This window comes from Diadema setosum, unplaced genomic scaffold (genome assembly GCF_964275005.1).
Source record: "Diadema setosum unplaced genomic scaffold, eeDiaSeto1 scaffold_30, whole genome shotgun sequence".
Classification (NCBI taxonomy): domain Eukaryota; kingdom Metazoa; phylum Echinodermata; class Echinoidea; order Diadematoida; family Diadematidae; genus Diadema; species Diadema setosum.
The window spans coordinates 367,195-385,158 of NW_027307656.1; the positions used below are offsets into that span (position 1 = coordinate 367,195).

At 40.0% G+C, this 17,964-nt stretch overlaps 1 long non-coding RNA gene across 1 annotated transcript in view; it reads left to right on the plus strand.

Moving 5' to 3' along the window:
- Nucleotides 1-1,011: 1,011 nt before the first annotated feature.
- Nucleotides 1,012-17,964, plus strand: part of LOC140245760 (uncharacterized) — a 48,845-nt gene continuing 31,892 nt past the window's right edge. The window contains exon 1 of the long non-coding RNA XR_011902366.1: nt 1,012-1,189. This is a non-coding gene — a long non-coding RNA (uncharacterized lncRNA). The remainder of the gene's footprint in view (nt 1,190-17,964) is intronic.

The following is a 17,964-nucleotide window of genomic DNA, read 5'->3' on the forward strand; positions in this document are numbered from 1 at the left end:
GACTCCCCATTTTTCACTACTCGCTTCTCTGTGTAGCATCAATAGAGTATGCCTATTCCCTCTCCCTCTCTCGCTCCATCGCCCATCACCCTCTCTGAACCAATCGTTTTATTTTCCATGATTTCTAGGGCCTGGTTACCAAGGCTGCTATGAGATTGCCGGATCTAAAGCGAGTCTCTTTCATTTACGGAACTCGACCTCCATCTCATCGATTGAAGACTGCCTCTTGACCTGCAGAGAGCAGCAAGACAACTATTGTGTCATCCAACGAGATGAATGTTATTGTCTTAATGACACTGAAGGAAGAGACCTGATAGACACCGTTTCGTCGGAAGGAGTGGATGAAGAACGGTGTGACAGCCCGTGTCCCGGAAACATGGATGAACGGTATGGTGGGGCAACTGGAAATCCAACCTGGTTCTCTCTCTACAGTGGTATAACATGACTTTCTATAAGACACTAAGATTATTGCCTCGTTTAAAATTAGAATTCAACCCCACGAAATTACCAACGTTAACATATACCGTGGAATCATGCAGATTCATACAAATAACCGTACTAATTGCGTTCAAATTCATTACAATTGCTGCATCCCTATCCTGCAGCAGCAGCCGGTGAAGAAAATCCAGATATTTAATAGAAACAGTGTCCAACTACATTATTTCCAAAATAGAATGAACATAGTTGCACCTGCATACCTCCTTCACATGCGCAATTCATTTGACGACTTATTGCCAACTGCGCGTAAAGCATCAACATTTTTAAGTTTGCCTAAACGTACATTAACAGGTTACAGTTACCATATTTTGTATGTTTGTGTTTGTTTGTTTGTTTGTTCTCTTTAATAATTTCTTAAGTTAGACAAATTTGTCACTATCCCGCAATGCGAGATTACTATTTTGTCAAGTATGATAATACATAAAGTGAAATCCATATCCTATCGAAATAATCAGCACTTGTACTTCGCTTTCACAACAAGCCTCTATTGGCTTTTGTAACCATCCTGGGAAAGTACAGCATGGATATTGGTCTCGGATTGGCAGTATGTATCTCGGCTCGTCACTGACCTTGACCTGTAACGAAGGTTATATCGTTAACGGAAGCCAAACTCTTCTGTGCGTCCCTGGACAATCACCATACAAACCATACTGGAACTCAGCACTTCCATCTTGTCTGGAGGAGGACATTGGTGAGTGAAAGCATATGTTGTTCCTTAATAATGCGCATAACGCTTAAACGATTAAAAAGTTGGAAAAAAATACAAACAAAAAGAAAGGGAAAAGGGGAGGAAGAAGAACCTAAAGTGCTGTGTGATCAAATTAAGATATGTCCAAAAGGTAAGAGACCTCTGATAAGATGGTCAAAACACTCTGGTACCTTTGTGGTAAAGTGGCAAACAAGGGAAGCACACACACAGACACACAGACACACACACACACACACACACACACAGACAGACAGTACAACAGCAGTCTCATAAAAAATCTGAATGGAAAGATTCGTGTTTTACATGACTCATGCTATAGGCTATACGTAGGTCCTACTCCTTGAAATAGGATTGGATACTCAATAAGGGAATAAGAAGTTGTCACCCTGGGCCAGTGAAGAATTGGAATATACGGTACTAAAATTAACTTTCGTTTCAAATTACTTAGTTTCTTGATTGTTGCTAAATCTAATTAATTATACACTAACAAAAGACAGACAGACAGAGAGAGAGAGAGAGAGAGAGAGAGAGAGACTCATACATTATACACGGACGCTCAGTAATCATAAGCAATATGATTCTGTCTGATTTCTTTATCCGAAACAGCGGCAGAAACCACTCCATCAGGTATGTTTCATAACATCATACATAACTTTTAACAGGCCAGTAATTCAGAAAAGCTGCGATATCTATCATTGTTTTAAAGAGTTCACACCATGCGTCTATTATTCATTTCACCATACAGTGCGTATACAAAAAAAGTAATCCCACTTAAGGTCTATGATTTTAGAACTGTCAGATAAGGAGAGGGCGATGTTGGTTGGGAGGAAAGGGAACTCTTCCTCTTTCCATTGATACCTAATAATGTCGACAAACATCATGCATGACTGAGCACATGAACTTAAAGGCAACAATGACAAATTGCACTCTTTCCAAGTTTGCTTGTTCTTGTGAAGGAGCAATGCATGTCTCACTATATGGATGAGATCTGTCATTGACGGTGGTCAGATCATCGGCGAGCTTGAATGACTGCAGGTTCGTGTTTTTAATAGGGTTTCTTCTAACCTTTTATGGTTCATAACCCTAAACATGACCACGTTGTCGATAACATGGTCCTTCCCATACAGGGTAGACCATTATCCATTTTTTTACTGTTTATATTCAAGATATGGTTTATCCCTCTCAGCTGTGTGTTGAATATGGAGAAGAGAAAATGGACTGTGGGGGGTTGACCTCTGTGAGAGTGAGCAAGTTATCGGACAGGTGGCCATGATAAAGGTTAAGGACCATAAACACAAACCCCTAACACAAACCTGCATTCATACAGGCTGGCTTCTTCGGCCACTTTCATTGACAGATCTCATCCATGCAGTGAGACATGCATTGTTCCTTTATAACACGCAAACTTTGTCGTTGTTGTCTTTAAAGTTCATGCGCTTTGTAATAGTCATGCATGACATTTGTCAACATAATTAGGTGTCAATGGAAAGAGGAAGGGTTCCATTTTCTCGCAATCAACATTTCGCTCTCCATTGCTGACAATTATAAAATTGCAGCCCTCCAAAGTTGGATTATTATTTTTTTATACACACTGTATATAATATATATATATATATATATATATATATATATATATATATACATATATATATATTAATGTGTGTGTATGTGCCTGTACATGTATAGATTAAAAATTATCAGGCATATAAATATGAAATTGTATGTATCTACGTAGACTATTTATCTCTTTAGAACACGCAGTAAAATGTAGAAAACTACGAAATAAATATTTAATTGCTTGTGACTAACTGCACTTTCAGGCCACTATCATTTCAAGCACACGCTTATGATATGTGGTTTGATGCATTTTTCACCTTATAAACATTCCCTCGTAAATGACGTCGTTTATTATCATCCCTGACAATTAACTTGTACGTTAAGTATGTGCTGTATTTTCCTTTGTTCGCAATGCTGAAAATGTTATTGATGATGTTATTTTGTAATGAAAATGTTAGAAAAGTTATGATTTTACTTTGCATCGAAATGATGAAAAATGCAGAAATAAAACCAAACAAACAAACTGCACTTTTTGTATTATATTTCGTTGCAGACTACGTAGAAGGCACCCAAACCCAAGGTAAAGATGTCGCTTTACGATGGAGTGATGCGAATTTTAGTGACATATTTGTATGATATACATATATAGTAGTAATAGTAATAATAATATATATATATATATATATATATATATATATATATATATATGTGTGTGTGTGTGTGTGTGTATATGTGCGTGTGTGTGTTCCCGCGCCCGCGCGTAATAATATCTGTACAAAATGTTTATTATATTATTACGGAATGAGGGAAATTCGTGACACGGAATCATTTCACCATCACACGAAAACTTAAAGTTATAACAACTTTATTCCTCCCTCTGGATTCCTCGGACGGCATGGTCCCAGCGTCACTCGAAAATGAGCCATCTTGACTTTTCACAATGGGCCAAACAGGCCACACCTCCTTTGTACAAATGCATATTCATGACATATCTCCCCCACAGAAGAAAGTTTGCCTATCTTTGATGGTCAACACTTTCTAACAAAAATAGACATGAATATGCGCTACTGTATTTGATTTACTTACTTATAACGCAACGTACAACGTATGCATGTGTTTACTCCTACTTTCCAGTCGGATTATCAAGCCAATGAAATCGTTAGCTAAGCTACTAAACTGTGCAGGCTTCAAACGAGCGCTTAAACACAAAGAATCGATCGGTTTTTTAATCGATTAATTTCGATGATCGATCAACTCTAACATCGATCTTACATCAGTTGGTTACTATTCCTACTATTACAGTATACCGATTCTACTGTAATCGATTATTACCTCGATAATTTCATACTATAACTACGTTTTACACCGCCTTTACATTTTATACAAATGACACCATCAAACTTTCACTGGTTGGTGCAAACGAACACTCATTGTAACGACATTCACATCTGTATGAATATTCATGACGGCAATGGCATGCCATGTGCGCGACGGTACCTGTACGCAAGTCACTTAATGAATATGCATAAAAACGAATGAGAACGGCCTAGCACTTACTACGTTGCTACGCAACAACCTCATTACCTATGTTGGAATGCGGGTACCTCATTAAATATGTTCGCACTCTGAATCACCATGCGACGTATACACATAAACACAAGCATTACAGGTGATTTACAGGAGTGACAAACGTCTGTATGGTTTCCAATGCACTGAATATTGGCAATATTCACTCAAATAAACAACTCAAGTGTATGTTATGATGCAAAACAATGTCAGAATCCTGCACTGAACTTGAAAACATACAATAAAACATATTGTAGCTGTATATCATAATTTAAATGTGTACAAAACATGCATACATAATGGTAATGCACTAAAACATAATTATACCTCATGCCTCATACTTGAAACTTAATACTGCTCTAAAAGGTACATGTCTGTACAGCTTGTACTTTCACACATGTACTGTACATAATTATTCATGAAAATTGTTAAACATACATTGGAACAACTGGTTCACTTTGACATTTTCTTGCACACATGAAACTTTCCACAAAATGCTTCTATGAAATATGACTTTCTCTGTATGCATGAAAATATAGCTGTCTATGTATACTATCATTATACATTACACAAAATAATGCTTCAAACACATGCCATGAGTCAATCTTTTCCATGCCACAGTCTTCCTAATATTCACCTGGAATTATGAAAGATAGTATTTTTTTAACACTTTTTGCATAGAATCTTTGACTCATCGTACTGACCTTGTATCAGCATGACAATAGGCAACAGAAAAACATATTTCTGTGACACACCACGGTACAAATCCTATACACGAATTACACTCTGAATCAACTTCTGACAGCTCAAAAATAAATAATATTTCTGACACAATTTCCCTTTTTTTTCATAAAGAGAAAACTACCACATTGAATTTCCAAATGGATGACCTTATGCCACAAATTGTACTAAACAGCATATACGCATCCTCTAGTTTTTACAAGCAAATAAACTTTGGAAGTTAAAACCTCTTTCTGCATCATAATCTGCATCTTTTCTTCATACAGAATTTGGTTGTGAAGATATAAACTACTGTATAACTGAATGCAACATTCCTTTTGTGGGTTTTTTACCTGATTTGACAAAATGTGAAATCACAAACCAAAAAAAAAAATTTACTTCTGTATGATCTAAAATTTGTTTACACAACATGACTATACATTATGTTCATCTTTATGACTGCATGCATAGCCTCACAAAAATGATAATGTTGACATATGAATATCAAACAAATTATACACTTGGTATGCAAAAACAAACAAACAAACAAACAAACATGTGTATCATACACCAACGCATTCCAGTCTTTTGGAAGTTTGAATAATGTATGAACATTGACTTCCAGCTATTAAGCGTCCAGCGTTGAATTATTTTAACGGACATTGTCACAATGTTTGTCACAGTTATCAACGTTCCTTTTTTCGCTCTTACAGAAGTCTGCGTCCATATCATTTATGCTCTGGAAAGCGCATCAGCGATTATGTTGTCCTTTCCTTTGATGTGAGTCACTTTCAGTCCATATAGCTGCAGAAACAGGCTCCATCGAAAGAGTCTCTGGTTCTTACTGCGAAATCTCTCCAGGAAAGTCAACGGGTTGTGGTCTGTATATACAGTTACCTCAGGCGAGTTGCTCAGGTACACCTCGAAATGTTGAACTGCTAACACCAGACCCAAGCACTCCTTTTCTATGGTGGAGTATCTCTGCTGATGTCTGTTCAACTTCTTGGAGAAGTAGCTGACAGGTTTCAGGAGACCAGATTTGTCCTTTTGTAGGAGTACAGCTCCAACCCCTACATCGCTGGCATCCACGGCGAGCTGAAAAGGTGTCTCAAAGTTTGGCGCCTCCAGCACTGGCTCCAACATCAGCACCGCTTTCAGTCTGTTGAATGCTGTCTCACAGGCTCCTGACCAGTCAAAGTTGACCCCCTTCTTGAGAAGGTCCGTCAGCGGGGCTACCACATCACTGAAGTTTGGCACGAATTTACGGTAAAAACCGCACATCCCAAGAAAACGGCGGAGCTCTTTCTTGGAGGAGGGGGAGGGGAAATCTATGATTGCCTGGACTTTGGCACTATGTGGAGACACTCGACCTTGACCTATATCTGACTCTGGCAATTGATCAAGCGATATCTCTGGATTAGACATGGACCCTGGGAATCATTCCTGACTTGAAATCTACTTCAGGCAAACTCTCTGCATCACGGGGTACATCATCCTGTACATGGACCGCAGCAACAACAGAGGAGTCAATCATGCTCTTACCACCTGCATCTGTTTCTCCCTGTGCTTTAATCGAAGCAGACTGACTGAAATTTGGCTCAGAATGAACAGCTTCATCCATACTCTTACTCGTTTCGGCGAGAACTGTACCGTTCAATGTAACTTCAGCTTCATCATCTCCATTCTTGTTCTCTTTCTCTCTCACTGCTTGTGCCCTTGACACTACACACAATGGAACAATACCTGGGATTTCCTGCTCCAAGGTTTCTGTAGCTGAATCGCAAACAGGTTGAAAACACACAACGGGTGATGGCACTACCTTACCACCAGCCAAATCATTTCCCAACAAAAGAGATTTTTTTTCTCATCGGCAAAATTGTCAACAACACCAACTGTCACCAACCCAGACACAAGTTGACTCTTCAACTTAACACTGCACAGCGGGATGGGTTTATATCCCATACTGACATCTTGGATAAGAACCTGTTTGCCATTGAAATCACTTTCATCCAATGACGACTGATCTGCGACGAGAAGAGTTTGTGTGGACCCTGTATCTCTCAAAATGGTGACAGGAATCTCATCACCCCTACTGAATCTGACCACACCACAGGACACAAAATCCTTGTACCTCTCATCAATCTCATCATCATCTTTCATGCACTGAGTCTGAGTTGCTACACTCTGACTCATTCCATGCACTCCACTTGACACACGTACAAAACCATTTGGCTCTGACTTCTCTTGTTTTCCAGCATTTTTCAGCTTTAGCTTAGGGCACAGAGTCTTTACATGTTTGATTGTTTGTTTGATAGATACTTTATTTTCTGCAAATCAATATATACATAAATTGAATAATCGTGAACATGGGAAACATACAAAGTATATTTGAAACAGAGTCGTTTGACTTGCATAAACAACGATATAAAAGGAAATTAATGATATTACAGTATGCATGTCTATGCAGCTGGGATTACAATAACAATATTATATTTAAGAAATGATAATGCAGAGGGCCGCCATTGTAAGCATTGCTTGAAAAGATGGCCGGCCCGAGGAAAAGGTAGGTAGGTAAATTGGTAAACAATACAAATTTTGCTGCGAAGATAGCAGGGGAAAATAAACTCTGATGTGTGATGGTGGTGAATGTGCGTGCGAGTGCTTGAGAGTGCACAGGGGCAGATAGGCTGGGATTTGGAGTGATAAAATTGGTTTGCTGGAAGAGGGAATGACTTACGATGTTGCTACTATCGGGAGACCAACATAAGTCATATAAATTATTCGTGCTTAATTCGTATTTGAAGTATACTGTGATAAAATATGCTTCTTTAAGTTTGCTTTGAATGAAAACAAGGAGGCACACTGTTTCAACTCCTGAGGAAGAGTGTTCCATGTATCCGGACCGTGATGTCTAATCGACTTTTGAGCAAGTAAAAGCTTGTCCCTCAGACTTACAGTAGTAGCAAATGAGCTTTCTTTCATTCCTAACACCACTACTCTGCTGAGCACTACACGTACCACTTGCTGAATGAGCCTCACCAGACTTCTCTCCCTGGGAAAATCTCCGCCTAACAGGGGGTGACCTCTTCCCCTTATGTGTTAGCTCATAACTGTCAGCCACCATCGCAGCAGACTTTACGGTGGATTCCTTGGAGTGGTTTACATGTGTCCGCACGTCAACTCCCATGCCACGTTTGCACTCTTCTAGGAGCATAATTTCTCTCAGTGCCTCGTACGTAAGATCTACCTTCAAAGATCTAATCCAACGATCGAAAGCGACCTCTTTTCTTCTCGCCAATTCAACATGAGTTTCACCTTCGGATCGTCTCATGTTACGAAACTGTTGTCGATATGCCTCTGGCACCTGCTCGTAGGACTGCAAAATTGCATCTTTCATTTTCTCGTAATCGAATGCATGTTCACAACTCAGAGAGGAGAAAACCGCCTGGGCCTTACCTGTCAGCACTTGCTGAGCTAACAATGCCCATTCATCCTTCGGCCACTCTAATCTCATTGCTATCCTCTCAAATGTGAAGAAGAATGAATCTAAATCCTTCTCATCAAATTTAGGCATCAACTTTGTTCTACTTGCCAAATCGGAACCAATCGACCTCTGACCTCTGTTCTGCATAGAGTCTCTAGCCTGCAAATTTATTGCTTCAAACCGCATCATTTCCAACTCCATTCTCTTTCTTTCCATTTCACGCTCATGCTCTGCTGCTCTGAGCCTATCTCTCCGTTCTTCCAACTCTAACATTTCCTTTTCACTCAATTCATCTCTCTGACTCTGTGATTTAGGCCTACCTTCCCCTTCACTGTCTGACAATTCGACAGGAGGCACAGTGCTTAACTTTGCATGCTTAACTACAGCATCCAGAATCTCTGCTTTACGTGTGCAACCGGTCAAATCTACGCTTAGCCTACCAGCTACAATCTTCAGATTAGCCTTGACCAGCCCTTTCAACCTGGTCACGGTCAAACCCTGACCAACGAATGCTTCCACATCAAAATCGGCCATGATAACTAGCAGCTGCGTACGGAAGCTTAAAAGTGCCAACCAGATGACGAGATAAGAAGACGAGAAGACAGGTTAAATACCGAGAAGCCGAGTTATTGCAACTCGGCAAGTCGACTTGCTTGGATCAAGAAGACAAGATGACAAGTTGTTGAAACTCGGTAAGTCGACTCGTTTGGGACAAGAAGACATGATAACGAGTTGTTGAAACTCGGAAAGTCGACTTGCTTTGGACAAGAAGTCAAGATGACAAGTTGTTGAAACTCGGCAAGTCGACTCGTTTGGGACAAGAAGTCAAGATGACAAGTTGTTGAAACTCGGCAAGTCGACTCGTTTGGAACAAGAAGACATGATAACGAGTTGTTGAAACTCGGAAAGTCGACTCGTTTGGAACAAGAAGACATGATAACGAGTTGTTGAAACTCGGAAAGTCGACTTGCTTTGGACAAGAAGTCAAGATGACAAGTTGTTGAAACTCGGCAAGTCGACTTGCTTGGGACAAGAAGTCAAGATGACAAGTTGTTGAAACTCGGCAAGTCGACTCGTTAGGGACAAGAAGTCAAGATGACAAGTTGTTGAAACTCGGCAAGTCGACTTGCTTTCGACAAGAAGTCAAGATGACAAGTTGTTGAAACTCGGCAAGTCGACTTGCTTGGGACAAGAAGTCAAGATGACAAGTTGTTGAAACTCGGCAAGTCGACTTGTTTGTGCCAAGAAGATATGATAACGAGTTGTTGAAACTCGACAAATCGTCTCGTTTGGAACAAGAAGACATGATAACGAGTTGTTGAAACTCGGAAAGTCGACTTGCTTGGGACAAGAAGTCAAGATGACAAGTTGTTGAAACTCGGCAAGTCGACTCGTTTGGGACAAGAAGTCAAGATGACAAGTTGTTGAAACTCGGCAAGTCGACTCGTTTGGAACAAGAAAACATGATAACGAGTTGTTGAAACTCGGAAAGTCGACTTGCTTGGGACAAGAAGTCAAGATGACAAGTTGTTGAAACTCGGCAAGTCGACTTGCTTGGGACAAGAAGTCAAGATGACAAGTTATTGAAACTCGGCAAGTCGACTTGTTTGGGACAAGAAGACATGATAACGCGTTGTTGAAACTCGGCAAGTCGACTTGCTTTGGACAAGAAGTCAAGATGACAAGTTGTTGAAATTCGGAAAGTCGACTCGTTTGGAACAAGAAGTCAAGATGACAAGTTGTTGAAACTCGGCAAGTCGACTCGCTTGGGACAAGAAGTCAAGATGACAAGTTATTGAATCTCGGCAAGTCGACTTGTTTGAGACACAAAGACATGATAACGAGTTGTTGAAACTTAGCAAGTCGACTCGTTTTGGACAAAAAGGCATGAAAATGAGTTGTTGAAACTCGGGAAGTCGACTTGTTTGGGAAAAGAAGACATGATAACGAGTTGTTGAAACTCGGAATGTCGACTTGCTTGGGACAAGACGTCAAATGACAAGTTGTTGAAACTCAGCAAGTCGACTTGTTTTGGACAAGAAGACATGAAAACGAGTTGTTGAAACTCGACAAGTCGACTTGTTTCGGACAAGAAGACAAAATGCCGAGTTGTCAAAACACGACAAGTCGACTTGTCTTGTAAAAGAAGACAAATTGGTTAGTTAGTGGAACAGAAAAGTCGACTTGTTGCGGACAAAAAGACAAGTCAACGAGTGGTTGGAATTTGTTTAGGACAAGAAATCAAGGTGACAAGTTGTTTTTCGACATTTGGGGTCTGGGAACACTACCCCCTGGAAAACTACCCTCCGGATAACTGCCACTTGGATAATTATCCCTCAGGACAATTCCCCCCTAGGGCAACTACCTGCCGGACAACTAACCCCATAGGGCAATTACCCTCCAGGGCAATTACCCTCTAGGACAACTACCCCCTAGGACAACTACCCCCTGGACAACTATCCTCCTAGGGCAATCACCCCTCTGGGCGATTCCCCCTTAGGACAACTACCCCATGGATAACCAGCCCCAGGATGACTACCCTTGGATAACTACCCCTTGGATAACTACCCCCAGATAACTACCGCCGCAGATATCTACCTCTTGGATAACTACCCCCCACCCCCCGGATAACTACCACCAGATAACTACCCCCGGACAGCTACCCCTGGATAACTACCCCCCGGATAACTACTCCCCGGATAACTACCCCCCCCCCCCATAACTACCCATGGATAACTACCCCCCCCCCCCCAATAACTACCCCCGGATAATAACCCCCCGTATAACTACCCCCTGGATAACTATACCCCCGGATAACTACCACCCGGAATACCCCCTTCCCCCATTACTTGCCCCCCCCCCCCTCCCCTCAGAAAAATAAATCCCCTGGATAACTTTAGGGCCTTTACATTCTGGTTGAATATCTCACTCAACGTGAAAGACGTTAGCAGCTGTATCCACGTTCTCCGATATAAGACATTCATGTACTATAGTACATTATTATATACATCTTTAACACATGGAGCCTTCTTTTATGTGGCCTAAACTGAATGATGATAGATGTTCAGTTATTGGTTTTCAGAATCATATGTTAAGTAAATTCGATCATTAATGATGTTATGTCCATATCGGTCCTGTCTCTAGCACTTGTATACTTCATCAAAAACAGCCCGTAACTTATGTGTGATAGTCGATCACGAAATCTCATATCGAAGTCATATAGCTCAAGTTCAGCGGAATGTTAGATATCAGTTGGGTTATTTAAGTTTCAAATATACGATTCCTCTTTTTTGATGTTGTTGTTGTTGGATCAAAATCTGCAGCTGATATCAACGGCATAAATCCGTACGGGGGGGGGGATGTTCGGCGATAGTCACCATTACCAGGGTTACAAGCCAATAACCTGACCGGCGCACCCTTTTGTTTTTGTTTTTTGGAGGGGGAGAAGCTTGGTGACCCCCCCCCCCCCCCCCGACACACACACACACACACTTTACAGGGAGCGAATGTCCCATTCTTTTGCATGAATTATAAAGTGGGAGGGAAGTGGCAGCAAAAATATGTAGTCTTTTTGTTCTTGTTTTTGTTTGTTTGTTTTTACTTGTCAGTATGAAGACTTTTTTGTTGTTGTTTCTCTTGTCTTTTGATTTCCTTTCTTCTTCACTGAAAGATAATTTTGACCCCCCCCCCCCAACCTTTCAAAAATGTGGCGCGGCCCTGAATAGTGCCCAAATAAAGTCAATAAAATGGTAACATTTCTTTTATGTAATAAAATTATGTACAGACCATCCCCCCCCCCCACCTCCATTACAGGGGGAATTTACGCCCATGGCTGTTATGCTTAATCATTCTTTGCCTTCTTCTCGGTTGGGTTTTTCGAATTCGCTATTGTGTAATATTCCCCCCCCCCCCAAAAAAAAAAAAAAAAAAAAAGATGTCACAAAAACTTATTAGTACATCATTCGGTTCATACCCTTTTCCACGTATACCTACTCTATTACTGTCATCTATAAAATGTTGAAATCCAAACTTAAAACGTATCTGTTCCCCTCACAATAAGGACTATAACTGCAATATGTAATGTTCGGAACGATTGCAATCTTTATCTGGTATATGTGGTTGTTTGTTGCTTGTCATTTTCTTCTGTGTTTTCTTGTTTGAACATGTATGATATTTGAATTCATTTTTATTTCTTGAAACGCCATCGAAAAAAGTAGACCTGCGCCCTGTGCAAGTATAGGCACCATTATTAGTATTTCTTTCTTTCTTTCTTTCTGTATTATTATTATTATTATTATTATCATTATCATTATCATTATTAATATCATCATTATTCACATAATCATCATTATCATATGTGAAGCAAGCAAGCTTTTCACGATTACATTCCTAGACAGAATGCAGAAATGGGGATCTCTGAGCGTTAGCCTTGGATGACCAGCACGACCGCTAAGTAAGCAAGCAAACAAGCAAGTAAACAAAGGGACAAGACAAAAAAAAAGATGGTTAATGTATTATCGGCTCTGAGCGGCTCGGGAATACCGAGATCATTACAAAGAAACGAATAATTAATCACTGTGATTTCGAAGACTTCGTTGATACCCGTTATTTTTCGCTGTTCACAGAATATGAGTTGTTGTTTTTTTCCGACTGAAATAACAAACGATGTTAGAAAATTTAAATGGGAGTGGTAATTTTCTTGTGTCAAATTAATTGGAGGAGAGGTGATTGTTTGGGGCCTAATATAAAAAAAGGGCAATTTTAAATGGAAACGAGATATGAAACTCGTCACCGTGAGGACGAGTAAGGTGATACGCTGGGGTTATCAGATGTCGGTCATCTGTGATCGACAAAGAAAAGAATGTGATATAGCACCTTGAAGTTATATTGAGATATTTAGTTGAACTTTTTTTGGACCTACATTATTCAGATCATTTTTTTCTCTGTCACACAAACTAAGTGGAAATTCTGTGCGTGTGCGACTAAGTCGATTTACAGGCTTTTGAGTACATAGGGCTACAGTGTATTCACCCAGTGATCCTCGACACGAACAAATTAAACATGACGAGTGTTTTAATAATCATCTTGGTATTAACATTGGCCTTTTAAAACATCACCTTTGACACTTATTCACAAAACCAATATGATTCCCTCTAATCTTGTTACCATGATTGGTCAGTTCAGAGAGCTCTTACAGGTATATACAAGCCTGTGAGATTTACCAGCAGTACAAGCAATGAAGCCTCCCATACAAAACAAAGGCATATAGAGCAAGTGTGTCAATTTACATGAGAATGTGATTTGAACCTGGACGATTATCAAATGGCATTACCTCAATTGAAGAAAAAAGGGCAAAAGAAAAACATTACTTGTATAGTGCATAAACTTTGCTTTGTAAGCTATGAGTAAAACGTGTCGTAACATAATTCTGTAATACCATCAGCAGTGATTAACATAGTAAAGAAGAAAGATATATCAAATTGAACGCCTAGAACCTAACCAGGGCAGGGGGATTATAGCATTATACTCGATGCTTTACTGCCAAGATGCCAACAACACCCATCACCCATGGCTACGAATAGAGAAGCAGCCATGGTGAAAATAAAGATTTGCTTTTTTATAGGCAGAATGACACACGACCCCTTCAAACACACTGTACTTGGCTGTGTGTGTCATGAAAGAGCTCTTTACTAATACTAAACAGTGTATCCTTCCACTCATGTGGCACGAGATACCTCTATAGTATACAAATGATGCACAGGATAGAGTGTGTTAGTGAAGGTGCGGCGCACTCTTCAGTATTGACAACGGTTGCAAACATGCACTCGGCTGCGCCTAGTGCATGTCGCACCATTGTCAATACTCGAGAGTGCGCCGCACCTTCACTAACGCCACGAAATAATCCTGTGCATCATTTGTTTTATAAAATGGGTCGAAAACTAACAGCATTATTCACGTACCTTTGTGGGTCAATACCAGTCAGCTACATGTAGCACTCGCTAAAAAGTCAAGATGTCCGTCAGGCCAGGGAGGTGGAAGAGAGACTCTTCCACCTCCCTGGTCAGGCCGTGCATTTACTAAGAAATTAATGCACGCACACGTGACTCATTTCAGCGCTTCCAATTGGCTACATTCTTGAACCCATTTTATAACAACAGATAGCCAGTCTACAACTCCGATAGACGAGCAATAACAACCTGAAATTTCAAAGAGATGAGCGAGACGCTATACACCTGGCCTAGAGTTAATTAATTCAGTTTTCATTCCAAATACTCAAGTTGGATTATGTTAGTAGAAACATTCACATCTGCAGTATAACTTAAACAAAAGTAGAGGAAAGGGAAAAAAGAAGTGGGAAGAGCAAAACTGCGCAACTGCAATTTATATGCTTGCATGATACAAGTGAAGGAAATGTTTCAGATGTCATAGCATAGTCTTAAACATAGACTGACAAATAGGCAATGTCTAATTTAAAAACCATCAACTTAATGTCAGAGAAGAAACTAACTTACAATTAAAAATGCAGTAAACTGTAGCGTAAATCGTTGGTCTACCACTCTGCCTAGGAACATCCACACAAACACACGCACAACACACACAGACACACACACACACACACACACACACATGTTAAGGGAAAGAAACAACTTTAGATATAACCATTTTTTGATAAAAGGAAAAGAAAAAGGAAAAATGTTCGCATCAGGATAACAAACGTGTCCGCAAGAACACGCATGGTATTGATTGTTGTCTCACTGATTTAAAAGCAATGATTCCTTTACCACCACCACCATTACCACGCAACAATGACGTCTCTGAAATCAATGGCAGCACTCATGCACATGTGATTTCATGGTGCATTAACTTCCGTTTTCCTATTAAAACTACCAGTCGAACGTGCCATATCATAATATTGTGTATTTCGATCAATAGTGATTGACTTTAAAGAAGAAATTATAATGTATCAAATTGAATGCGTACCTCATTACTCAGGGTGATTCCAGTTTGATACTGATCTGTTCTACTGCCCCAGATGCCAACAATACATAATTATCACCTACGGATACTAATGAAAGAGCCATGACGAAAACAAAGGACATAGAACCCCGTCATAAGCACCACACTTGGCATATTGTAGCACGAAATACCTCGTACTGAAGCCATATAAAGCCCATTCCTTTCCTACCTGTCTACAGCTCCGTTATTAGGTCAAACAATAACAACTTGGAATTTCAAAGAGATGAGCGAGACGCCATACACCTGAACTATAGAGTTCAGCAATCCAGTACCGATTCCTGCTAGTTATGTAAACGTCCACATTCCTACCTATCCTGTTACATCATATTACAGTACAGTATGTGTGTCTTTACATGACAATGAGGTTTATACCTGGACGAAATATGGTGCTATACATATTGTAACTACTTACTGACCCATTTTAAGGGCTCTGCTGCTTGAGTATCTATGTTCAGCTAAATGAATTGTTATTTGGCGATAACCAAAAATTCCCATGAGCAATAGAAACACTCTAACCTCTGATACAAAACAAGGGAAATTGCGTGTTTATGTTGGTGGGGTGTGTATACTTGATGAAATAGTAAAATAAATGACATCGGAGTGAAGCTGAACTGCCTAAGAAAAAAGAAAAATAATGAAAGCCCTTACAGCGACAAGCCTGTGAAATTTTCCAGCAGTAAATGCGATGAAGCGTCCAATACAAAACAAAAATAAGTAGAGTGTGTGTTTGTTTACATGACAATGTGAATTTACCTGGACGAAAACGGTATTACCTCTATCAAAATAAAGAAAGAGACATCGCTTCTAACCACGTAACTAAACAGTAAGTCTCCTCGAACCAAGATTGTGGAACGCAAGCTTCTACGTAAAAGATGAATCATGACGATCAACCGTGACCGACACATCTTCAAAAGGGATAATTAGAAGTGGAAGGAGTGCCAAGCACATTGTCTCAGCAATTCGAAAGCAATGTCACCCTTACATTTAGGCACAGGGGCGGATCCAGGAATTCCGTAAAGAGGGGGCGCGTTTACAAAATTAAATGGGGGCGCACGCACCCCTCCCCCATTTTTTTTCCTTTTCATTTCTTTTGTTTCAACAAAAAATAAAAAGGGGGGGCGTGCGCCGGTTGCGGTCTTCCCTGGATTAGCCCCTGAGGCATATCATAATTTCGCCTCTGAAATCAATGGTATTAATCATGCACCATTGCTTCATATTCCATAAATTTTGCTTTACAAACTTTCAGTGAGACGATTCAAAAAATAATTCTGCAATTCCGTTTGCAGTGATTGACTACATAAAGAAAGACATATCAAATTGAACGTTTAGCACGTATAACCCAGGGAGATTTTAGCCTGATATTCTGTTCTTCACTGCCCAGATGCCAACAGCACTCATCACCTACGGCTACGTATAGAGAAACAGCCATGCTGAAAATAAAAGTTTTGCCTTTTCTTTGGCAGAACGACACACAACCCCTTCAAACACACTATAATATTGGCATGAAGTGACAAGAAAAAGTTCATTACTAATACTAAGCAGCATATGCACTCCACTCATATGGCGCGAGATACCCTATAGCAACATAAAGCCTGTCTACAACTCCGTTGGTCGAACAATGACAACTAAAATTTTAAAGAGATGAGCGAGACGCTATACACCTGGCCTAGAGTTAATTAATTCAATCTTCATTTCTACTTCAAGTTGGATTATGCTAATGTTATCATTCCCATCTGCAGTATAACAAAAACAAACGGAGTGAAAAGATATAGAAAAAAAAGTTAAAGATATAAGTATTTTGTTTCGTGCTCTTATGGGGTTCGAACCCGTACGTGTGCAACCTCACGTCTCTGGTGACGTCGCCTTTATACTTTCGGCCATGTACGTCTTGACGAGAAAATAGAGGAACGTAAGCTTATATGTGAAAGATGATTCAAGAATCGTTTGTTCCACATTCCTTTCTCATTTTCAGTTTTTAGCTGCAAAATTATCAACCTGATGAGGAGATTTGAAAAAAAATAAAATGCATGATTACTGCAGCTTATTATCTCAGTTACCACATACTTAAGTTACAGAGGAAATGGAGCAAAATCAGCTGAGATAAAGGTGCTTAAACGTTGTCAAGTCAATGCATGGTTTTAAAAAAAAATCACCTCCCATAGACAGAACATGTCAACTTGTCTGATTTTGAGTCTTTAATCCTTTAATCACAATTTGAAGTATGATGGTAAGTCTTCTCGAACTAAGAGTGTGGAACGTAAGCTTCTACATGAAAGATGAATCATGACGATCACCAGTGACCGACACATCTTCAAAGGGATCAGTTATTAGAAGTGGAAGCCCTCGTGCCAAGCATATTGTCTCAGCAATTCCAAAGCAATGATACCCTTACATTTAGGCATAGCATAATTTC